Source organism: Meriones unguiculatus, chromosome 9 (assembly GCF_030254825.1).
Source record: "Meriones unguiculatus strain TT.TT164.6M chromosome 9, Bangor_MerUng_6.1, whole genome shotgun sequence".
In the NCBI taxonomy this organism is placed as follows: Eukaryota; Metazoa; Chordata; class Mammalia; order Rodentia; family Muridae; genus Meriones; species Meriones unguiculatus.
In genome coordinates this window covers 43,690,795-43,716,319 of record NC_083357.1, presented here as the reverse complement: position 1 = coordinate 43,716,319, position 25,525 = coordinate 43,690,795, and positions in this window count along the sequence as shown.

The following is a 25,525-nucleotide window of genomic DNA, read 5'->3' as shown; positions in this document are numbered from 1 at the left end:
TACATGCCATGTATATACACTGGCCCTTTAGGTTGTGCAAAGAATCATTTATCAGGAGCCAGTAGGGGCCTGAGAAGAAGCAAAAATGTGGGCTGTTGGGGAATGTATGTGGAATCAAGAGAATGTAAATTGACCTAATTAAAATTTCTTTGAGTTCCTTCCTTAGATGACTATCTTTTTTTCTTTGCTTCATCACCTATGAAAGGAATTTGACATGTATCTAAGCTTAAGATGTTCTCTGGGGACAAAACCAAGGAACTTTATGCTAGAAAATTTATATTGGAAACAGCATTTTAGAGGTGTCTGGAGCATTAACTTTATTGCAGAATTATAGAATCTAGTAAAAAACACTAACATGAAATTGTCCCAAGCAAAGCACTTTTCCTCAGGCCTTTGAATTTTCTGACTGAGCACTTAATGGTTGGATTTTATTATTACTTTAACTCTTCCCAGAAAACTGCATGGAATCTAGAATCTATGAGGAAAAAACTGTTAGGACCAGCGCACCAATGTGGAGGTAACACGCGGGTTCACAGATCACACCACGAGATCGGATCCACGTGGGAGGTTTATTAGGAGAAGGGGTTGCAGAGAGAGGGAGAGAGAAAGGAAGAGTAAGAGAGTGGGGAGAGGGCTCCTGTTCTCTTATAGGGTGATCCAGGGCATGTGAAGGTAGTTCCAGGTGGTCAGCAGGTGGCCTGGGTATCTTCACAAATGCCTGATAACTGGCCTGTCAGGTCCCTTGGGGCTGCCTGTAGAAGTGCCTGCTTACTGATCCCAACATTCCTCCCTTTTTCTATAATTAAAAATAGGGAGCTTGGGCTGCTTTTTATTTATTTCTTTTTTTTCTATAATTTTATTTTTCTCATTAGTTACATTTTGTTAATTCTGTGTCCCAGCTGTATCCCTCATTCCCTCCCCAATCCCACCCTCCCTACCTCTTTCATATCCTCCCTGCCCCTTTCCAAGTCCACTAATAGGGGAGGACCTCCTCCCCTTTCATATGACTCCCTTTATCAGGTATTTTCAGGACTGACTGCAAAGTCCTCCTCTGTGGCCTAACAGTACTGCTCCTCCCTTGGGAGGTAGGGAGGTCAAAGAGCCAGTCATTGAGTTCCTGTTAGAAATAGTCCTTGTTCCCCTTACTATGGGAAACCAATTGATTACTGAGCTATCACGGGTCACATCTGAGCAGAGGTTCTAGGTTTTATCCTCTCATGGACTTTGGTTGAGTGTACATCTCAGAAAAAACCCTGTGCCCAGATACGTTTGGCCCTTGTGGAGCTCCTATCCTTTCCACATCAAACTCCCCTTCTTTCATATGATTTCCTGCACTCTGCCGAAGGTTTGGTTGTGAGTCTTAGTATCTATTTTGGAGCACTGCTAGGTAGAGTCTTTCAGATGCTTTCTGCGGTATACTCCTGTCATACGTTCAATGCATATCCCATTTGTCTTTCTAAATGAGGATAGATCATCATACCCCGTGTCTGCTTTCTTGATTATCTTCTTTAGGTGTATAGATTTCATTATGTTTATCCTATCTTTTAGGTCTATATAAGCGAGTATATTCCATGTTTGTCTTTCTCCTTCTGGGATACTTCACTAAGAATGATCTTTTCTAGATCCCACCATTTGCCTGGAAATTTCATGATTTCCTCCTTTTTGATTGCTGAGTAGTATTCCATTGTGTAAAAATACCACAATTTCTGTATCCATTCCTCTGTTGATAGACATCTGGGTTGTTTCCAGGTTCTGGCTATTACAAATAAAGCTGCTACAAACATGGTTGAGCAAATGTCCTTATTGTGTACTTCAGAAAATTTTGGGTATATGCCTAGCAGTGGTATAGCTGGGTCTTGAGGAAGTGCTTTTCCTAATTGTCTGAGAAAGCACCAGATTGACTTCCAAAGTGGTTGTACCAGTTTACATTCCCACCAGCAATGGAGGAGGGTTCCCCTTTCTCCACAACCTCTCCAACATGTGTTGTCATTTGTGTTTTTCATCTTGGCCATTCTGATGGGTGTAAGGTGAAATCTTAGGGTCGTTTTGATTTGCATTTCCCTAATGGCTAATGACAGTGAGCATTTCTTTAAGTGTTTCTTTGTTGGGCTGCCTTTTATAAGGTAAGTTAAAGTATATAAATTTAGGCTCATTGGAAGCAGCTCTTGGTTGTCATGCAAGAGGTTAAGAGAGAAGAGTTATAGCAACAAATGGTCAGGTTGCAAGAGAAGTCCCTGCTCTGGAAAACTCAGGGTAGAGGGTTTAGGGTAGAGGGTTGTCAACAGAGAGAGTTTCCAGCCATGCAAGGCAGCCAGTAGGGACAGGGGAACACTGGGAGAACCTGGAGCCGCTTGTCCTGGTCCTGAATCACACCACTTCAGCCTTTTGTTAACAACAAGTGAATAACGGGCATAGATTCTCTTCTGGCTATTTCCTGCTGACACTGGGGGTGCTGTAGGGTGGTCAAAAGGCTGATGTGTTGGCCAACTCCAGGAAGAATAGGCTGCTTTGAAGTTTTCTCAGGTCTGTGAGAGCACCCATGGCTGGGAGGGAAAGTGCAGGTCCAGCTTGTTGGAAGTCTGTAAGGTCAGAGCTGAACACCTGTAGCTTCTTGGAAGTCTGTGAGGTCAGAGCTGAACACCTGTAGCTGCTTTGGCACTGTTGTGGCTATAGGAAACATTTGTCTGACAGGACACTGAAACACATATATAGGCAAAAGATAAAGTTGAGTATAGAGAAAATCCTGTAGGTATACATTGAAAGGTTTGGATTGATGAGGCTTGTACATGGGAACCTCTGTCTACCTGGAGGGACCTTTATTTACCCATTCACTGGCAATATTTAAAGAAGGCTTTGTTTTCCATTTGTCATCAAGGTGAGGTTTGGCTATAGAAGCATGTAAACTTAGAGGCCCTGGTGCCAGCTGGCACTAGGTGTAGAAACCTAAAATTCTCCAGCCTGTCTGGATGGACGGGCATCTGGGCGTCTCCCATTGGGGGCAGAGAAGTAGAGGAACCGTGTTGGAGAGGGGACCTTCCCACGAGCGAGCAAGTGCATGTGGGAGTGAGGGGGGAAGGAACCCATAGAGGGGGTATACAGACCAAGGGAGAGTGTGGCCCTAAAGTGAAAGTCAACAGAGGGTCAAACCTAGACAATTAAGGCTACGGCTGAGGGGGGCGTCCCTCTGTCTCAAAAGATAGTAGGAAGTTGCCAGAGCTCTGTGGTCAAGCTTCCCCTACGAAGAGAGGTGTGTATACCGAGAAAAATGGAGTGAACTCACCAATCTAGCCAGTGGTTGTATGCAGTAAACAGTAGTCTGGTAGCCAGGAAAGGAAGTCCCAAAACCAGGGAAAGGGGAGGAGTCCCACCTTTTGAGATAGGCAATAAATATAGTACTTATCTGGAGTCTAGTTGTCCTGAGAGGTAGATTTAGGTGGACTTAATGTAGCTAACAAGAATTACTTTTAAGTTTTAAGAAGGAGATTAAACTTTAGACATGTTAGTATTATAATTGTACTGTGCATTGAGTAAAAGGCAGTAGACATACATATGTGTTAACGGCATACATATTTTTTAAGGTGAGCTCTGAAAAGGCAAAAGCCTTTTATGAAGTAAAGAGAAACTCAATTGATCTTAACTCTAGTATAAGCATAGACATTATGGAGGCTTACAATCTTGAGCTTAGGACCATAATAGTGGCATAGTGGTATAGTGGAATTTTTTTGTATTAGAGTTAGATTAATAAATTAGAGTCCTACTGATAAAGGTCAAAACTCTGGACAGTCAATACAACAGTAGCAGAACAACAGGAAGAAATATTAAGCCTTTTTACCTATTTAAGATACCTTAAATCACCTTAGACCTTGTAACCTTTATAACTTGCATTTACCAACCTTAAAACATTTTTGAGACCCTCAAACATTTATAAGTTGTATTACCAACCTTAAGACACATTTTTAGACTCTCATATATGTATAACTTACATTTTCCAACCTTAAGGCACTTTTTAAGACTCTCAAATATGTGTAACTTGTATTTTTATAACCTAAACTCCTGTTATCCTTAGACCCTACATAAGTTATATATATTTTATCTAGTGATATATCTTAAACTGATTAGTGAGCTAACAGTGGATCTAATTGTCTGCTCTTTAGCTGCAAAGCTACCATTAGCTTAGCATAGCCGTCAAGGTGATCAGAGACCTGAGAAGAATAAGTTATGAGCTAAATAAATATACTGATCTATGTAACAATCAAAATGACAGAGATGACTAGTTAGTCCATCACCTAGGCAGTGTCCCTGGCTCCTGGGGTCTCATAACGTCATGAGCAGAGGTGGTCCAGCTAGGCACAGAAGATGAAACTGTTTCTGTGGAGAAAGAAATGAGAGAATGACCTCACCTCACCTTTAGCAACATGAAACATTGACTCTCCTGGTGTCCACAGTTTTGTCCATAGTTTAGGCTGGGCCTTAGCAGTGGGCCAGTTGAGGCAGTATTGCCCAGTGGTTAGCATACCACAATCCAGAGTTGAAGTCATCTGTTGTGAAAAGCTTAAGATAGCCTGAATATAACTCCATTTTGAAATAAAGATCTTGAATGGGAACTAAATTAAGGTACCAGGAAATATTACAAAATGTACACCTGGCAGAAAACAAAGTTAACTCTCCTAGCAACAGCCTCCAGGAAATATAACAGAATAAATGCTTCATAGGAAATAGAGACAAACTTCCTGGCAATAATCAATGGGAATTGGTTGAGAATCAGGTGGGAAAATTCTTCCCAATGTTTCAGATATGGTTTAGAAAAATAGCCATTGTGATTATATGCCTTAGCCATTGTGATTATGTACCTCAGAAAAGGTCACCCTGACCTGCTAAACTTCACCCAATTCTGTAACGCCAAGGCTTGTTCCCCCCTGCTTGCTGCCATGGAAACCCGCTGCTCATAGACTTTAGGTTTAAAAATTCTGTTCACTCAGAACTCGAGGTCCCACTTCTCTACTGCTGCGCCAGTGAGACTTGGGTCCCGAGTTCGATCGCTCTTGTAATAAAGCTCTCTTGCAATTGCATCGAGTTCATCTCCTGGAGGTCTCTGAGGGTCCCGTGAACCTGGTATAACAGTCATTGTGCTCAACTCTTCTCGGAGACCTTGGGGAGCTACTGTCAGGACTTTGGGACTTTCTGTCACAATAAGCTTACACATGTTAAAATGCCATATTCATCAGATCTCTGACAAGCTTGAGGGTTAGCATGTCTGAGTTACTTTGTTTTTATTATCTGCTCTAAACTGTGTCCAATAAAATAGAATGTTATCTAGAACCATATTTTAAGTAGATTTATAAAGGCAACTTTAGTTACCCATCCTAGGCTTAACCTTAAACCTAAACAAAGAGACTAGGTAAGGCTCAACTGTCGTATTTAGCATGACTTTAAATCTGCTCTTTCTGAAATAAAATCAAAGCAAATCTTTTAATCAGATACAGTTCATAGAGAGGCTAGCAAATCTTGCTGCTCCTACCACTTGAGACCTAAACAAAGATGATCGCAAACTCATGGCTCCACCTGTTTATCCCCAGACCAACATGGCGGCTGGCCACGTGTAACTGAACTCAGCTGGAAGCCCTAAACAAATATGGCAGCAAAACTACAGCTCCACGCTCTCTCTATTGCTGAACCACCATGCCAGCTAGCCACGTGTTAGCACAGGCTGTGACTGACAATACCAAACATAGCCATTAGGTGTTGCTGATGATACAGCAAACACTGTGGAGCATTTACAATTTGCTTGATAGGCAAAGCAAAGCAAGTTACATTAATACAAAAAGTTCTGAAACTGCTAAACTCTTTCTCTAAAATTAGTTCCCTGTAGCAGACAAGATGGTCCAAGGTCACATAAACTCTAAGGAACTTAGAACAAGCTTTAAGGAACTTGGTGAAACTTCCTCTTTTCTTTGTCTCAAGGTAAAGATCAGGGTGGAAACATGTTTTTCCATAAACAAAGCAGCTTAACAAACAGCTCTCCACAAAATACATTGTAAAAACTGCAATCTTTTTAATTAGTGCAAACCACATGGCTTAGTTTTATTTAGTAAAATTAATAAAATAAACACCAAAGTATTTTATTCTCCCCCAAAGTATCGAGAAACTTTCAAATTTTTTGTTAGACTACCCAAGATCATTTTTATACCCAAATGCCTGATAAACTTTAAACATTTTATAGTCTTAAACATTTAAACATTTTTTAAAACCCGTTTTTGCAATATCAAAACATAGTACCCCTTTTGTAGAAGTCACAAGGCATAACCATAATCTTAAAAGTCAAACCCAGATTTTAAAACCAGAATTTACCAGTGTAAACAATTTAATTTTTAAAACCAATACCAATTTAAAATAACTCATCCTTTTAACCTAGAAGGAAATGAGAATTATTTGACCAAGGTTTCCTTTTTTTTTATTACCCATACCAAGATGGCAGTCACATTATAACCCACATGGTAAAGTCAAGAGCCACTTTATATACCACGTGGTAACCTATACATATGCGTTTATAGAGCTTATAAACACATAGGCACACATTTTAAACAAGTTTTATGAGGCCTTTTAGAACAGAAAACAGAAGGTAGATACAAACAAATACTGCACAGAGACATTGAGACAAAAACATTAACCAGCTGACCAAATTTTCCTTTAGGGCAGGCCGAACATACCTAATTCCTCCCGTATTAGGTGCACGAGATAAAGGCCCTGATGCCCCAGTAAGAAACCAAGAGTGGGCTGTTGCCCCAGGAGACACCCAGTGGCACTCACTGGGACCAGGTGTACAGATTACCCACCAAAATATTGAAAATACTGATGAAGCTAGGGGCGTCCCCCTGAACTTAGGCAGCTGAGACCACTTTGATCACGTCTTGCTATGCAGATCCAGACACCTGGAGCTCTGAGGAAGTTTTAGAACAGAGAACAGAAAGTACTACACATACAGACATTTCACAGAAACATTACACTTACGGCTGGCATAAAAACCTCCGGGTCAGGTTCCTGGAGTCTTGGGGTCCTGGGACGAGCCCCCAAAATGTTCTGCCCAGTTTACGAACCCCAAAAGACCAGGAATAAACAGACTCCACTGTAAATACATGAGGTTTTTATTATTATTATTATTATTATAAATTACAAGCTGCAGCTTGGGCCTACACAGCCCCACCACCAAAGCGGTGGGAGTCCAGCACGCTGCACCCAGGTTAGTTGGGTGATTTAAAGATTTTGCTCCATCTCTGCATGCCCAAGGCAGGGGCAATTCCTGCCTGGCAAGCATCTATTGGTCAAAATGCTACATTTTGAATCGATTGGCTATAGGAAGTTTCCCAGACCATTAATGACCAGGTGTCCCTCCCTAGGGGGATGGTCCAGTTTCCTAGCAACTGTATCTCTAGTGGGTAGGGAAAGAATGCAAGCAGTGAGGTGGCTCTTCCCTCAGGGCATTACTAGATTTTTTTTTTATGGTACCTACTTTAGGTCTTAATTTAAAATATTGATAAACAATTTGTATGTAACAATGAACCCCTAAGTAGAACAGTATAAAGCAATTTAATAGTCTTATATTTTAAAGCAACTCAATTTGAACAGATATTTGTAACTTTGAAATTTTATTATTATATAAAATTTATTTTGAAGCAGGATAGTGAAATGTAACCTTGCATTTTTATAAAAAATTCATACCAACTTGAAATGAGGCCTAAAAGATAAGAGAAACAGTTAATTATGGTTAAGACTTATAAATGTAACCCCAATGAGAAAATTATAATGATTATATAAAGCATTTGAAAATATATGAGTGGAATATAGGAATCAGGATGAGAGCTTTTAAATAGAGGCCACTTGGGAAATGGGCGGAGGGATGGCGCTGGAGAAAGGCACACAGGAGGCGGGGCCTCTTTGCCAGAATTAAAGATTGCGCAGGCCATGTGGAAGCCTCTGATGAAACCAAGGTCACGCCCATTTCTTCCCAAAGCCAAGATGGCCACACCCAGGGATTTTTGTGGAAATTTTAAAATTTGCAATACTCCCTACCAAGTTTTGAAAAGTCAATTTTAGCGCTGTGTGTCTCAGTGTCTCAGGGCGCTGTTGGCCACTGAGACTGGCACCACTCAGGCTGTTTACCTTGTTAAAGACCCAGACCCAACCACCTGTGGCCGAGCCAGGCATGGTGGGCAGCAGGCCACCCGGGCAGGAAGCAGGAGGAGTGAGGTGGTGGCGGCAGGGTGGAACTTTATCCTCTGGGTCAAAGGCAGAACTCCTTAGATTTAGTTTTATGGTTAGAAGGAGTTTAGTAGGAGAACAGGAGGAACAGAGAGGAGTTTTAGAGCAAAGGAGAAAGAAAGCATGGGTACCTCTTTTCCTTTACCAGTTTGCTGACAATGTTTGAGAATCTGTAAAATACTGGGATTTAACGTGCCATTAATCAGCCAATTTGGACCCTTACCTAAGAGTATGTAGGCCAGGTTTTATTACAGAGGCGTATGAGTTTGGACTGGGGTTGTAGACCCAAAGTCTTAAAACTTTTTAGAAGACATCCTAGTGGAGAAGCTGAGGAAATAAACGGTGTCATATGGGCATTATCCACTGGGGAGTGAAAGAGACAAGGCCTTTTAATGGCGTCTCAGATGAAGGCGAATCTTTAGACAGATTGGTCCGGTCTTGTCCAATATCTCGTCAGATTTTGGCCAGGGACCAAGGCACAATGCCCTGTAGCATGGCCGAGAGAACACGGTTTTGCCTAGCTAGGGCTTTCAACAACAGCAGGTCGAGAGAGTCAGTGAGCAAGAGAGAGAAATAAACCATGTGTAGACAGAGAAAGCTCTCCTAGGGTAAACTAAGGCCCTAATAGAGGTGTGGTCTAGCAAAAGAGCAGTCGGGAGGTGCCGGACTCTCATCAGTCACTCTCCTCCTGTCTAGAGAAACGTTTATGCTGACCAAAAGGGAAAGTTACCAATGTAGCCGGTGTTGGATGACTCTGTAGCGAACTGGTAGCAGGAAAGTGAGTCTCTCAGGTGGATTTGGAGAAAAAATAGGTCTCCAGAAGCTCCAGTGGGTGCCGGCATTACCCGCTCAGTGAACTCACTGAAGGGACCTATCCTGGCCAAAACACACCAATGTTAGGACCAGCCCACCAATGTGGAGGTTACACGTGGGTTCACAAATCACACCACGAGATTGGTTCCACGTGGGAGGTTTATTAGGGGAAGGGGGTTGCAGAGAGAGGGAGAGAGAAAGAAAGAGTAAGAGAGTGGGGGGAGGGCTCCAGTTCTCTTATAGGGTGACCCAGGGCATGCTCAGGTAGTTCCAGGTGGTCAGCAGGTGTTCTGGGTGTCTTCACAAATGCCTGATAACTGGTCTGTCAGGTCCCTTAGGGCTGCCTGTAGAAGTGCCTGCTTACTGATCCCAACAAAAACACTATGTAATAACTGAGTAGGTATAAAGTTTAAACTGACACCACACTAATATGGTCACAGTGGTTGAAATGTATGGTTTTCTTCCAAGTCATTGGTTGAATTTCCAATCTCAAAGTAAATATTAGGTGTTGGAACATCATGATAGCAGAGCACTCATGTCTGGGTCCATGGCCCTCTTGAGAGAGAACCAAGAGAAAACATTTTTCTCTTCCACTATTATACATGAGTACTTAGACTTTAATTTTTTTGTTAATATATCATTAGAAAGAACTTTGTGGTTATTATTTTGAAATATCGGTTGATTTTCTTTATTAAAAATGGAAAACAAACTGACGGTCACTTTGTTTTCATTTTAATAATTAAAGATTACACAATCTCCATTTAGTATATAAAATAAGGGAATAATAAAATAGAAAACCTTAGCCTATCACAAAGAAAGTAGAAAATGTAATCATTATTTAGCTTGAACTATTGCATAGCCTCAATATCAGATGCCAAATTTCTGTAATAGAAGTTATCCTCAGATTCAAGTTTTTGGCATATTTAGCAGTAATGAATGAATTTAAGTTAAATTCTTTTTGTAATATCCATTGCTATGTTTGTGAATGTAAGCACTAAAATCCCAGTTAAGGCTCTTCAGACAGTCTTTATTATCCTCAGGCATTTTAATTTAGTTTGATCAGTTTCCATTTCCAAACCAACATGAATTCAGACATTATGATATGCTTCTAACACAAAGTTGAGGTTTAGGGCAGCATAGAATTAGAGGATGTGATTGGTCATAGCTGAGTTGAATTAAGAATGAAATTCCTAAAAAAGGAGACTTTTTAGAACTGAAGCTTAGGATAGTAGTTCTTTTTCTATTTGACCTATTACACAGGTGTTTGGAGGGTCATATAACTATCATGTAAAGTTTTTTTTGTTTTTTTTTTTTTGTTTTTTTGTTTTTGCTTTTCTCACTCTGTTTTGGTAACCTTTACTTTTGAATGCTGCAATAAACCATGTGGCTACACTATGCATGGTGCCTTCCAACTCATTAGAAAGCCTGTGCATTAGCAGAGTGAAGCCAGGATATAAAAAAAATAAGGCTCTGACGATAGAAAGTATTTTGAATCAATTAATTTAATGACAATAATTTATTTCTGTTTCTGAATTAGTGCTTTCTGTTTGGCTTGTTCTACCTAAATATAGAAAGTACTTCATTGCACCATATATTGTTTGGAAGTGCTTATTGAAATCTTTTTAGTGCATGTCTATGTTTTTCTAAAACTTATAGCACAGAACTAGAAAAATGCCTTATAATGATTCATAAATAAATTATTGATGAAAAAATAACTTAGTATAAAATTATATAGACATACAAAACTTTCAGTATACATGATATTTATAAATGTCAGATACAAATTATTTGTTTTTAAATTACCAATTATATAGAAATCTTCTATTTCTATAGAATGCAAATCAATTTGGTTTTGGCCCAACTTAATATTATATTCTCTGGTGGCTTAAATAAGAAATGTCTCCTTTAGAATCTTATATGGTAACACTTGTTTCTCGGTAGTTACTGCTATTTGGGGGGTATGGTAAATTGAATGACAGTAGTCCCTATGGACTCCTAATGTTTAAATACTGGGTTCCCAGTTGGTGGAGTTGTTTGGGAAGGACTAGGAGGTGTAACCTTGTTAGAGAAGGTGTGTCACAGGGGCAGAGCATTCCCAGTATGTCTCTACTGTCCTGGTATAAGTTTTCAGCTGTTCCTACCACCTTGCCTCTGCTACACCATCATAACTCTAGTCCTCTGAAACCACATTCAAAATTCAATGCTTTCTTTTATAAGTTTTATATGTTATGTTGTCTTCTCAGCAATAGAAAATTCATTAAGGCAGAGAGGGTATGAATCCTTTAGGAAATGCAGCATTCCTGGAAGAAATATGTCACCGGGAACAAGCTTTGAGGTTTATTGTCTCATACCACTTTCTTTTTTGACTCTCAGTGTTTTGCCCTCATTGCCATACCAGGGCTTTCTTGATATCATCATGGGTTTTATAACTCTTTGGAACTTGAAGCCGAAATAAGCCCTTTCTTCTTTAAGTTGCTTTGTTCATGGTGTTTTATCTCAACCACAGAAAGGTAGAGCAAAGTCAGAAGTTTTAACCCACTTTCCTGTGCTTTTTCTATATTTCATAGCATACAACTAGTAAACTGCTCCATAATGACCCAAAGATGAAAATAGCAACAGGAAAATAACTCAAAATATAAATTTGTGTAAGGATATGTGAAAGTGGCAATGCAGGTGAAATACTCGAGTGAAATTACCGTTTTTTCAAAGCCCAGTTGACTAGGAAGCTTCTATTTCTGTATAATATTAATCTATTTCATTTTGAGCAAAATTTATGTTTTATCCATTAACACAATATTATATTAGAAAGTGTACACTAGAGAAAGAAAAAAAAATAACTGATTTGAATCCAATATTTACTTAGGATGAATCCATTCATTATAACAAATTTTGTCTTACCTAAGGACTATAGAAATTCATGGATTGTATAGAGACAGACTTATTCTAAAGTACCTAAATGAAAGTGTTACTTTGATTCAAAGCTTCCTACTTCCTCCATGCTCATACTCCAACCAAGTACCAGGCATGGAGAAAACCTAGAACCTAGAACCACTGCACAGATGTAGTCCATGGCAGTTTAGTGTCCAAGTGGGTTACATAGTAATGGGAAGAGGGACTGCCTCTGATATAATCTGATTGGCCTGCTCTTTGAATACCTCCCCTTGAGTGGGGCGCAGGCTTACCTGGCCACAGAAGATGACAATGCATCCACTCATGATGTGATCTGATAGACTAAGATCAGAAGGAAGGAGAGAAGGTCCTCCCCTATCAGTGGGCTTGGGGAGGGGCATGCGTGAAGAAAGGGGAGGGAGGCTGGGACAGGGAGTGGAGGGGGAGAGGCTTATGGGGGGATACAAAGTAAATAAAGTGTAATTAATAAAATAAAATAAAATTTAAAAAAAGTGGATAAAAGCTTAAAAATCTCAAAAACTCCCTCATCCCTAGTACCTACCATGACCTCCTGTGATTCACAAATTGATTTTCTGACTTTATATCTACAAGACACAGTGGGCTTTTTTAATACTATAATTTTTCATTAGCTGATGAGAAGGGGGATGATAAATGAGTCATCAACCTACAGTTACCTCCAAGTGGACTTTTAAAAAGAATGCTACTGTTCTGAAGTCATCTTTATTTTAATAGTATTTTACTACCCATTGCTTTTCAGGGTTTTCTGAAAATCATATTCCTTTCCTTAGCAGTTATCAAGCCCTATAGATTCTTTTTTTCCTGTTGAGAATGAAGTTATTGTAGTACATAGATCTAGAATATGAGGCACGGATAATTTTGCACTAGCTCATATTCAAAGACAAATAATGAATTATAATTCTAGCTCATGGCAACAAATTACTGTTTAGGGAGAACTTTCTAAACATATAAGTGATACGAGACAGAAATAGTATTCTCGAAATAAAAGCCAAAAAAATAGGAGGTAAACTTTGTAACAAATATTAAAGCTTTCTTTTTTTCTTTTTTATATTTTTGAGTTACTTCTTCACGTGGGCACATGGGTTAACTACAGAAAGCAACTATTTAGAGAATGTCACAATGAATATATATTTATTAATTTTTATTCACTTTTCTCTTCAATCTGTGTAAAATAGAAAGCAAAACAAAACAAAACAAAAAAATACTCAAGTCAACTTGAATTTCAAGACCCTCCTATTCTTTGCCTCAAAATTAATCACTTAAAATCAGAGGTGAATTCTGCTTCGGTACTTTTTCCTTAGTAGACACTTTCAGAGGCCCCATGTGGAAGGCTCCTATCTTGTTCTTTGTCTTCTCCTGCTTCCGATAATCCATCCTGTTCACCCTTCTGAATGAGGATTAAGTATCTTACCCAAGGTCCTCTTAGTTGTTTAGCTTCTTTAGGAATATAGATTTTAGTATGTTTATCTTATGTTATATTTCTAATAGCCACTCATAAGTGAGTATTTACCATGTGTGTCTTTATACCTTGTGTGCATTTCTGTTTCTGGGTTACCTCACTCAGCTTTTCTAGCCTATCCACTTTACTGCAAAAACATGCTCAAGTATACAGCAACGACATTGGCTCATCTATATTCATAGAAGCTTCAGTCATAGTAGCCAGAATCAGGGAACAGCCTAGATATCCCTCAACCGAGGAATGGATACAGAAATTATGGTACATGTACACAGTGGGATACTATCAGCAGTGAAAAACGAGGCATCAAAATTTTTGCAGCTAGAATAGTTGTGAGGCACATGTGTGAGTTCTGGGGACTGAATTGAGGTCCTTTGCAAGAACAGCAATTGCTGTTAACTGCTGAGACATCTCTCCACCACTCATTCTAGCGAATATTTGCTAGGAGCTGGCAGTTCACAAGTGTGAAGCTTTCAGGCTATAGAGACCCCCCTCAAAGGAATTTCATAGCACAGATCTGAGGACACATTCATTTTTAAGATACTGAGGAACTGTGTAGTCTCATAAATGTTCTGTATCATCACGGAAGTTAATTTTAACTCAACATTTTGAGAAAAAGACAATATTGAGAAAACAAGAAAAAGGCATTTCTAGGCTGCAATAGAATCCTATATTTGACTTTAATTAGCTGTGAAAACCCTAAGCAAGTTATATTTTCACTCTGGGACATCATTTTCCCCACTTTAATGACTTCAAATGAGGTGTGTGCAAGTAGTTCAAAAAAGTTACCTCCAAACATAACATAATTTTTAAACTGTTGAGTACCCAGAGGCATGAATCCTAGTTTTTTCTCCATGCCTGCTAAGTTCAGATTTGAAAGTAGAATGTTTTTCTTCTTCCAGAAATAACTGTGATACAAGATTTGTCTCAAACAAATATAAATTTGGGCATTTCAAGCAAATTAACAAAAGTTTTATGTCTTTTGTTTTTCATATGATGGTTCTTCAGATGACAATTATGTTTAATATAGTCTTCTATTTTTAATTATATTGAGATTATAATTTAATTACATTTCTTCCTTTCCTCCTTCCAAATTCTCCTGTATACCTTTCCCAGCTCTCCTTTCAATTCGTGGTCTCTTTTTTTCATTAACTATTATGGAAAGCATAGATTTGCATATACTTGTATATTTCTAAATATACCTTTTGTTTCATATGAGGTTAGTTGTATTCATGGTTTCAGGGTTAGGTGTTTGCACTGGACCAATCACTGTTGAAAGGAACCACTTCTAATCCCAGCCTTGCTCAGTGTCCCATTTTTCTTTGTATGGGGCTGAGGACTCCTGGGCTTTTCTCTCATGCAGTTTGGCGTGAATTCTGGAGCATATGTTCAACTGTTTGAAGAAACTAAACAGCTATAGTTTATAAGAGTCACATATTTTATTAACTACAACAGCTAAAATCCCTATTATTGGTACAATTTATTTTTACAAGGCCATGAACTTTACTGTGGCTTGACAGGCGACTCTAGCACAGAACTTGTGACCTACATGTGGCTTGCTGATGTGTTACTGTGATGTGATTAAAGATGTAATAGAAGGATATGGATTAAAAGGAGAGAGAAGACTAAAAGCAAAACAATATGCCCAATGCAGTTTTAGAATTTCTAGATTTAGTTACAGATTGATATTACAGATTGATATCTATCTACTGGTGCACAGAAATAGCTACATAAAATGAAACACTGAAAACCAGTGTGCATGGATGAGTCAATACTGGTCACAAAAAAATACGTGTATGGATATATTCTGAAGCACCAAGATGAACAAGAACAAGGTGTGAAATGTGTGTACCAGGCTGCTATTGTTCATTACTCAATGTGAGTGTGATTGGGTGTGTGGTTTGAGATGCATGTAAGTCTTTTATTTCTCTCAACTTTGATTTTTTCAATTGACTAAAAAAAAAGAGTTAATTTTGTAACTTGAAAAACATACACAATAAAATATAAATTAGTAGTATTTTTATTTCTTTTTTTATACATGATGGCTTGAAATTGATAAATATTGTTTCTTTAGGGTATATTACTTTTAACCTGCAGTTTATAAAACATGTTTCACATCCATAAAAGTTGAAAAATATCTTTATTAAGTATTAAACACAAGTAAAATTCTAATGATTAAATTTATTACTCTACAATAATGAAAATTATTACTTGCTTACATTAGATCTTATTGAGTATTTCAAATGGTTTAAACAGTAGGCCAAATGAACACAATTTAACAACTGAATTCTTAAAATGTTAAAATCTTTTGTAACATTTACTTAATACTTACCATTATATCTACACTATCTTTATTTTGAGAACATATTTTCCTTCAAATAATAATAAATGTTTTACATATGTCATAAGTTCCCCAAACTCTTTTCTATCAGAAAGGAAATAATATTGTCCTAGACTGTTGTGTTTAAAGGAGAAAGTCCACACATAGGCTCCTTTGTCTGAACACATGTCCCCCAGCTGCTGGCTTTGAGGCCATTGTGGAACATTTAGGAGATGGAGCCTTGTAGGAAGTGGGAAACCGTGACAGACTCGGAGGCTTTGTAGCTCCTCTCTACTTCCAGTTCTCTGTGTTTTCTGGGTGTGGATGTTTTATGACAAAGCGACCAACTTTCTGCTACTGTCACTATAACTCCCTTGACTACTGGCATGTCTTCCCCCGCTGGCACTATAAGTCAAAAACTATAAGTCAAAACCCTTCCTCCTTTGACTTGCTTTTGTCAGGGCACATTGTAACAGCAACAGAGAAGTAACTAAGACACAGGTACATCCAAGGGACACATCCTGGATTGTTTGTAAATGCTTTGATGAGTCCCGAGATTAGGCTCCTTGCAAAGAGTACATCAGATCTTCATTCCTTTGGATCTGGCATTCCTGTATGTAGTTCTTCTTATAAGATTTCTTTTATTTTAGAATTCTGATAGGTGTCATTTTCTCTGTGTTATTTGATTTACTAGCTTTATAGATGCTACCAAATTATTGCCATTAAATTATTTCTCAGCTCTCTTAACATTATTGACACATTATTGGTATAGAATTGAAGTTTACTTAAAAGTAGATAATCATCTTCAGCTTCTTGTTTTATGAGGGAATGATGAGACCTTGACTGTGTCTTTAAAAGATATGGCTTATCATTTTATATTACAATAGTGAGCTTCTTTCTAATCATGATGAAAGTGCATTGTGGATCATTAATTATATCATTTGCAGTTTCACTTGCCTTATACATATTACTGCGTTTATTGCTTTCAGCTTATGTCCTGGAGAACAACATGTAACCTAAACCTTATAAAATGATATACATTTAATAGACATATAACAAAAATATGCAAATACCCATAATTCTACTACTTGCTGTGTAGGTGGAGTAGCAATTTCCTACATCTAGAAATGGGTTTCTGTGTCAATAAGCTCATCATAATTGAAAAAATCACAAATGCAAATGAATTTTAATTCAGTTAGCCTAACAAGTATCCTTTCTTGGCTCCACAGTTCACTACAGCATACTGTTTCATCTTTGAACCATGGCTAACTGCAGTGACTGACTTGAAAAACAGTTTCATGTTACAAACCACTAGCACAGGAGAAGATAAAAATTAAAAAATGAAGTATAGCTTCTAAGTTTCATGACTAAAACATCATAAGGTTGAAAATCTTTAACTAGATTATGTCAAGACAGCAATCTTCTTTATTATTATTTGATAATGCAAAATTACTTGAGACACAAGTTTTATGTTCAACATGTTATTCTTTAGTATAGCAAATCATGCCATATGACATTTAATCATTTTAAGCATTTACAACCCATTACATGATTTTTTTTTATCTATAATAAGGTACAATGTATAATTGTAAAACTCCACAAGTCTTGCACCTTTACACATAAAACATAAAATGATGTGCTTTGTGTAATTATTTATACTAGAGATTATAAATAAATGTGTATCTTTTCAGTAACAAAATGAAAAATTTGTATAGTAATGCTGTAGACTATTAATTAAATGGCTAAAATTTGGAACTAATAAGAACTAATGTAAGTGCATTAATATGGTTAAAATTGGAAGCACATCTCCATAAAAGTGACATGTAGAAATAGACATAGTTAAGATATAAACAGAACACATAATAGTTTCAGGATATTTACATATGGCAATAGAAAGTACTCCAGTTTCACAATGATGGTTATGTGTTGGAAGCTGAATAATTTCAATGAAAAAACTCAGTACTTTGTTTATTTATTATTTATTTATTGACTTTTTCTGCTGATCATAAGCCCTCCCTTTCCTCCTCCCATTCCCATTCTCTATTTTATCCAAGCTACTCTTACACATATGTGTAAGGACCCTTGGTCGAGTCCATGCACGGTACTTGGTTGGAGCTACAAAAGAACCCCTGCCTGGGCCCAGGTTATTTGGCTCTGTTGGTCTTCTTCTGCAGCTCCGGTACCATCTGGGTCCTTCTATTCCCTCACTCCCCAAGCAAGCATAGCAGAGTGTTAATAGTGTTAGCAGTTGTCCCTCTCCCAGGGGTTGGGTCTCAGGATGGGCAAGGCATCGGCTGGACATTTCCTCAGTCTTTGCTGTATTTTTCTCCTTATACATCTTGTAGCAAGCAAATGGACCAAAGAAGCAAGAAGGAATAGCCATTCAAATATCGAGTAAAATAGAATTTCAACCAAAATTAATCAAAAGAGACGGGGAAAGGCACTTCACATTCATCAAAGGAAAATTCCACCAAGAAGATGTTACAATCCTGAACATCTACATCCCAAATGCAAGGGCCCCACATTTGTAAAACAAACATTGATAAAACTTAATCCACACATAGATTCCCCTACATTAATTAGTGGGAGACATTAATACCCCCTTTCAAAAAAGGACAGGTCAATAAAACAGAAATTAAACATAAAAACAATGACTCTAACCGAGGTCATGAATCAAATGGACCTAACAGACATCTACAAAACCATTTACCCTAACACAAAAAAATTTATCTTCTCAATACTTGATGGAACCTTCTCCAAAATAAACCATATGTTTGGTCAGAAATCAAACCTCAACTGAAACAAGAAGATTGAAATAATCTCTTGTATCCTGTCTGAGCACCATGCAATAAAGCTGGACCTCAATAACAATGGCAAAAGCAAAAAGCCTACACAAATATGGAAACTGAACACCTCACTACTCAATGACAGCTAGGTTAGGGAAGAAATAAAGAAAGAAATTAAAGACTTCCTAGAATTCAATGAAAATGAAGGTACAACATACCTAAATTTATGGAACACAATGAAAACAATGCTAACAGGAAAGGTCATAGCACTAAATGCTTTCAAGAAGAAATTTGAAAGATCTCATACGAGCAACTTAATAGCTCACCTGAAAGCCCTAGGGGAAAAGAGAGAGAGAGAGAAAGAGAGAGAGAGAGAGAGAGAGAGACCCAAGAGGAGTAGACATCTGAAAAACTCAAGCTCATGGCAGAATTCAATACATTGGAAATAAATAAAAAAATTCAAAGAATCAGTGAAACCAAGAGGTGGTTCGTTGAGAAATTCAACAAGATAGACAAGCTGTTAGCAAAGTAACTAAAAGGCAGAGAGAAACTATGCAAATCAGCAAAATCAGAAATGAAAAAGGGGACATAACTACAGACACTGAGGAAATCTAAACAATCATTACATCTTACTACAAAAGACTATATGCCACAAAATTTGAAAATCTAAAGGAAATGGACAATTTTCTTGATATTTTCCATCTACCAAAATTAAGTCAAGATCAGGTACAACGATTGAATAGTCTGATATCCCCCAAGGAAATAGAACCAATCATCAAAAGTTTCCCTTCCAAAATAAGCACAGGGCAAGATGATTTCAGTGCAGAATTCTAAAAGACCCTCAGAGAAGAGCTAACTCCAATTCTCTTCAAATTATGCCACAAAATAGAAACAAAAGGAACATTATCAAATTCATTCTACGAGGCCCCAGTCACCTTGATACCTAAACAAAACAAAGACCAAACAAAAGAGAGAACTTCAGACCTATCACTCTTATGAACATTGATGCAAAATTACTCAACAAAATACGTGCAAACAGAATCCAAGAACACATAAAAGATATCAGCCAACATGACCAAGTAAGCTTCATCCCAGGCATGCAAGGGTGGTTCAATATATGAAAATCCATCAATGTAATCCACCATATAAAGAAACTGAAGGAGCTTCTTTAGTTCTTTATATATACTGGATATGAGTCCTCTGTCAGATAAAGGTTTGGTGAAGATTCTTTCCAAATCTGTAGACAGTCGCTTTGTTTTGATGATGATGTCCTTTGCTTTGCATAAGCTTTTCAGTTTCATGAGGTCCCATTTATTGATTGTTGCTCTTAGAGCCTGTGCTGTTGGTGTTCTGTTCAGGAATTTTTCTCCTGTACCAATGAGTTCTAGGGTATTCCCCACTTTTTTTTCAAGCCAATTTAATGTGTCTGCTTTTATGTTGAGGTCTTTGATCCACTTGGACTTCAGTTTTGTACAGGGTGATAAGTATAGATCTATTTTTATTTTTCTGCATGTAGACATCCAGTTGGACAAGCACCATTTGTTGAAGATGCTATCTTTTTTCCATTGTAAGGTTTTGGCATCTTTGTCAAAGATCAGGTGTCCATAAGTGTGTGGGTTTATTTCTGGGTCCTCTGTTCAGTTCCATTGATCCACAATTCTGTTTCTATGCCAGTACCATGCAGGTTTTAAAACTGTTGCTCTATAGTAAAACTTAAAATCAGTTATGGAGATACCTCCAGAAGATCTTTTATTGTAGAGGATTGTTTTAGAAATTCTGGGTTTCTTGTTATTCATTATGAAGTTGATAATTTTTCTTTCCAGGTCTGTAAAGAATTGTGTTGGTAAAACTAAAGAAGCTGAAAAGCAGCAAACCAAGTAATCCACTTAAAAAATGGGGAACAGAGCTAAACAGAGAATTCCCTGTAGGGGAATATCAAATGGCAGAGAAACACTTAAAGAAATGCTCAACCTCACTAGCCAATTGGGAAATGCAAATCAAAACAACCCTGAGATTTCACCTTAAACCCATCAGAATGGCCAAGATCAAAAACTCAAGTGACAACACATGCTGGAGAGGTTGTGGAGAAAGGGGAACCCTTCTCCACTGCTGGTGGGAATGTAAACTTGTACAACCACTCTGGAAATCAATCTGGCACTTTCTCAGACAACTAGGAATAGCGCTTCCCCAAGATCCAGCCGTACCACTCCAGGGCATATATCCCAAAAAGGCTCAAGTACACAAAAAGGACATTAGCTCAACCATGTTTGTAGCAGCTTTATTTGTAATAGCCAGAAGCTGGAAACAACCCAGATGCCCCTCAACTGAAGAATGGATGCAAAAATTGTGGTAAATCTATACAATAGAATATTACTCAGCAAGGAAAAATAAGGAAATCATGAAATTTGCAGGTAAATGGTTAGACCTGGAAAGGATCATCCTGAGTGAGTTGTCCCAGAAGCAAAAAGACACACACAGTATACACTCATTCATATAGACATACAACATAGGACAAACCCACTAAAATATGTGCATCTAAAGAAACTAAGCACGAGAGAGGACCCTAACTAAAAGGTCCAATCCCCATCCAGAAAGGCAAAGAGGATAGACATCAGAAGAAGAAGAAACCAGGAAACAACCTAGGAACCTTCTACAGAGGATTACTGAAAGCCAGAAGAAGAAAACAGGAAAAAGAACTAGGAACCTACCACAGAGGGCCTATGAAAGCCTCTGCCCTACAGACTATCAAAGCAGATGCTGAGCCTGATGGTCAACTGTTGGACAGAGTGAATGGAATTTTATGTAAGAAGTGGGAAATAGTAAGAGCTGGAGAGGACAGGGTCTCCACAAAGAGAGCAACAGAATAAGGAAATTTGAACACAAGGAATTTCCCAGAGACTCATACTCCAACTAAGGACTATTCATGGAGATAACCTAGAACCCCTGCACAGATGTAGCCCATGGCATTTCAGTGTTCAAGTGGGTTACATAGTAATGGGCAGAGCGACTGACTCTGACATAATCTGACTGGCCTGCTCTTTGATCACCTCCCCCTGGGCGGGAACAGCCTTACCAGGCCACAGTAGAGGACAATGCAGCCACTTTTGATGTGAACTGATAGACTAAGATCAGAAAGGAGAGGAGAACCTCCCCTATCAATGGACTTGGGGAGTGGTATGCATGCAGAAAGAGGAGGGAGGGTGGGATATGGAGGAGAGGAGGGAGGGGTCTATGGGGGATACAAAATGAATAAAGTGTAATTAATAAAAGAATTAAAAAAAAACTGAAGGAGAAAAATCACATGATCATCTCTTTAGATGCCGAAAAATCATTTGACAAAATCCAACATCCAGTCATGTTTAAATTCTTAGAGAGATCAGGGATACAAGGCACATACCTAAACATAATAAAGGCAATATGAAGCAAGCCTATAGCCAACATCAAACTCAATGGAGAGAAACTTAACTCAATCCCACTGAAATGAAGGACAAGGCAAGGCTGCCTGCATATCTCTTCAACATAGTACTTGAAGTCCTACATAAAGCAATAAGACAACTAAAGGAGATCAAGGGGATACACATCAGAAAGGAAGAAGCCATAGTATCACTATTAGCAGATGATATAATAGCGCCCAGCATGAGTCTAATTATACTATACATGACTGAGGCCAAAAATTCAACCAGAAAACTCTTTCAGCTGATAAACACCTTTAGCAACGTGACTGTATATAAAATCAACTAAAAAAAATTTAGAAGACCTCCTGTATACCAAAGACAAAAGGGCCAAGAAAGAAATTAGGGAAACATCACTCTTCAAAATAGCCACTAATAACATAAAGTACCTTGGTGTTACTCTAACTAAGCAAATGAAAGACCTGTTTGAAAAAAAATGTCAATTCTCTGAAGTAAGAAATTGAAGAAGATATCAGAAGATGGAATAAACTCCTATGCTCATGCATCAGTAGGATTAACATAGTGAAAATGGCCATTCTGCCAAAAGCAATCTACAGATTCAATGCAATTCCCATCAAAATAACAACACAATTCTTTACAGACCTTGAAAGAAAAATTCTCAACTTAATATGAAAAACAGAAAACTCAGATTTGTGGAAAGGATCCTTTACAACAACAGATTGTCTGGAGGTATCTCCATCCCTGATCTCAAGCTGTACTACAGAGCAATAGTAATAAAAACTGCATGGTACAGCCATGGAAACAGAAAGGAGGATCAATGAAACTGAATAAAAGACACAGAAATAAATCCACACACCTATGAATACTTGATTTTGGACAAAGAAGCCAAAACCATTCAATAGAAAAAAAAGACAGCATATTCAGCAAATTGTGCTGGTCCAACTAGACTTCTACATGTAGAAAAATGAAAACAGATCCATATTTATCATCAAGCACAAGACTAAAGTCCAAGTGGATCAAACACCTCAATATAAAATCAGACACATTAATTCGGATAGAAGAAAAAGTGAGTAAGAGCCTAGAACTCATTGGCACAGGAAACAACTTTCTAAACAGAACACCCACAGCATAGGCTCCAAGAGCAGCAATCAACAAATGAGACCTCATGAAACTGAAATGCTTCTGTAAAGCAAAAGATACTGTTGTCAGAACAAAATGACAGCCTACAGACTGCGAAAGAATCTTCACCAACCCTATATTTGACAGAGGGCTAATATCTAGGATACATAAAGAACTAAAGAATTTAAAAATCAACAAATCAAATAATTTAATTAAAAAAGGGGGAAAAGAGCTAAACAGAGAACTCTCTGAAGAGGAATGTAGAGTGGCAGAGAAACACTTGAAGAAATGTTCAATTTCCTTAGCCATCAGGGACATGCAAATCAAAACAACCCTGAGATTTCACCTTACACCCATCAGAATGGCTAAGATCAAAAACTCAAGTAACAATACATGCAATACAAAACAACAATGTTTTGGAGAAAGGGGAACCTTCCTCCATTGCTGGTGGGAATAGAAACTTGTACAACCACTCACTTTGGAAATCAATCTGGCATTTTCTCAGACAATTAGGAATAGTGCTTCCTCAAGATCCAGTTATAGCACTCCTAGGCATATATCCAAAATATGCTCAAGTGCATAACAAGAACATTTGTTCAACCATGTTTGTAGCAGCTTTGTTCATAATATCCAGAATCTGGAAACAAACCAGTTGTCCATCAGTGAAGGGATGAATACAGAAATTTTGGTACATTTACACAAAGAATATTCCTCAACAATTAAAAACAAGGAAATCATGAATTTTGCAGGCAAACGGTGATAACTAGTAAAGATCATCCTGAGTTACGTGTCCCAGACAGAAAGACACACACAGTATATATTCACATATAAGTGGATACTAGACTTCTAAGATTGGATAAACATACTAAAATCTGTACACTTAAAGAAGCCAAAGAATAAGGAGGACCAGAGATATGAAGATCAATCCTTACTTAGAAAGACAAATGGGATGTACATTGGAAGTAGGAGAAAAGGAGAAGCAGAATAGGAGCCTACCACAGACGGCCTCTGAAAGACTCTACCTACAAGTGTATCAAAGCAGATGCTGAGATTCATGGCCAAACTTTGGTCAGAGTGCAGGAAATCACAAGAAAAAGAGAGAGTTAGTGAGACCTGGAGAGGACAGGCGCTCCATAAGGACCAAATATATCTAGGCACAGGAACTTTTCTGAGACTGATTCTCCAACCAGGGACCATGCATGGATATAATTTAGAATCCTTGCTCAGACATAGCCCATGGCAGCTCAATATCCAAGTGGGATTTTCTAGTAAGGGGAAAAGGGACTGTCTCTGGCATGAACTCTGTGGCTAGCTCTTTGACCTCCCTACCCCCTGGGAGGAGCAGCCTGGCTAGGCCACAGAGGAGGACATTGCTGCCAGTTCTAGTGTGACCTGATAAGCTAGGGTCAGATGGTAGGGGAGGAGGAGCTCCCCTATCAGTGGACTTAGAGAGGGGCAGGGAGGAGATAAGGGAGGGGGGATGGGAAGGGAATGAGAGAGGGGGCTATAGCTGAGATACAAATAAATAAACTGAAATTAATTTAAAACAATAAAAATAATTTAAAAAATTAAACAAGAAAAAAACTCTCATTAGAGTCCAGTGAAGAGTGGAGAGATTCCCTTCTTGTTTTAGGGCTGCTGTATACCACATAAGGAGGGATTCATCCCTATAATATTAAAATTAAGTTTGGAAGACATCCCCATTGCTTCCCAGGCTCAGAGATCAGAAGTTGGAAGAACTCTCTAACCATTTCTTCCTCCTTATAAAGACCCTCCAGTTCTCCATCAGGCTATCTGAGTGAACTAATAGACCACAGGCTTCAGTGTTCTAAAGCCTGGCTGTGGCCTGTGCAGCTGTGAATATGCCAAAAAGACTTCACTGGGGTCCCCTGAGGTATGTGCTAAGGGAGCCAGAGAAAACCAGCACCCACATCTCTATAAAGCTGCAGGAAATATGACAACCCCACGCTATGATTTCAGAACCAGTAGTGTAAATTGTCACCTCTCGGTATATTTTCTGAACATCTTTTAGTGTTCTGGGGTTATAATATAATCATGTAGTGTGTATAGAAGGTACTGGCCCTCAGCTGTTCTCTCTCAGAGTCCGTGGGAGATTTTTTTTTTTTTTTGTGACACGTCAGTGTGAGAACAGCAATTACAAACAAGAAGCTCTTTGTGTGCTTTTATTGGCTGGAGCTTAGGCCATGAATGTTTGTTGTCTCGCTGTTCATTGTTCACAAGCTGTCTGAAAGCACCAGGAAACAATTGTTTCCCAGCCTGCCTCCTGGGTTCTGAAATTTGAAGCAATCCTTCATACCTCACCTATTAGAAGAACTTTCCTATCTTTTCTTGAGATTGTATATCTTCATTCTCCTAATGTCTCAGTGTGTGTGTGTGAGAGTGAATGTGTATGAACACGTCTATGTATTTGCCT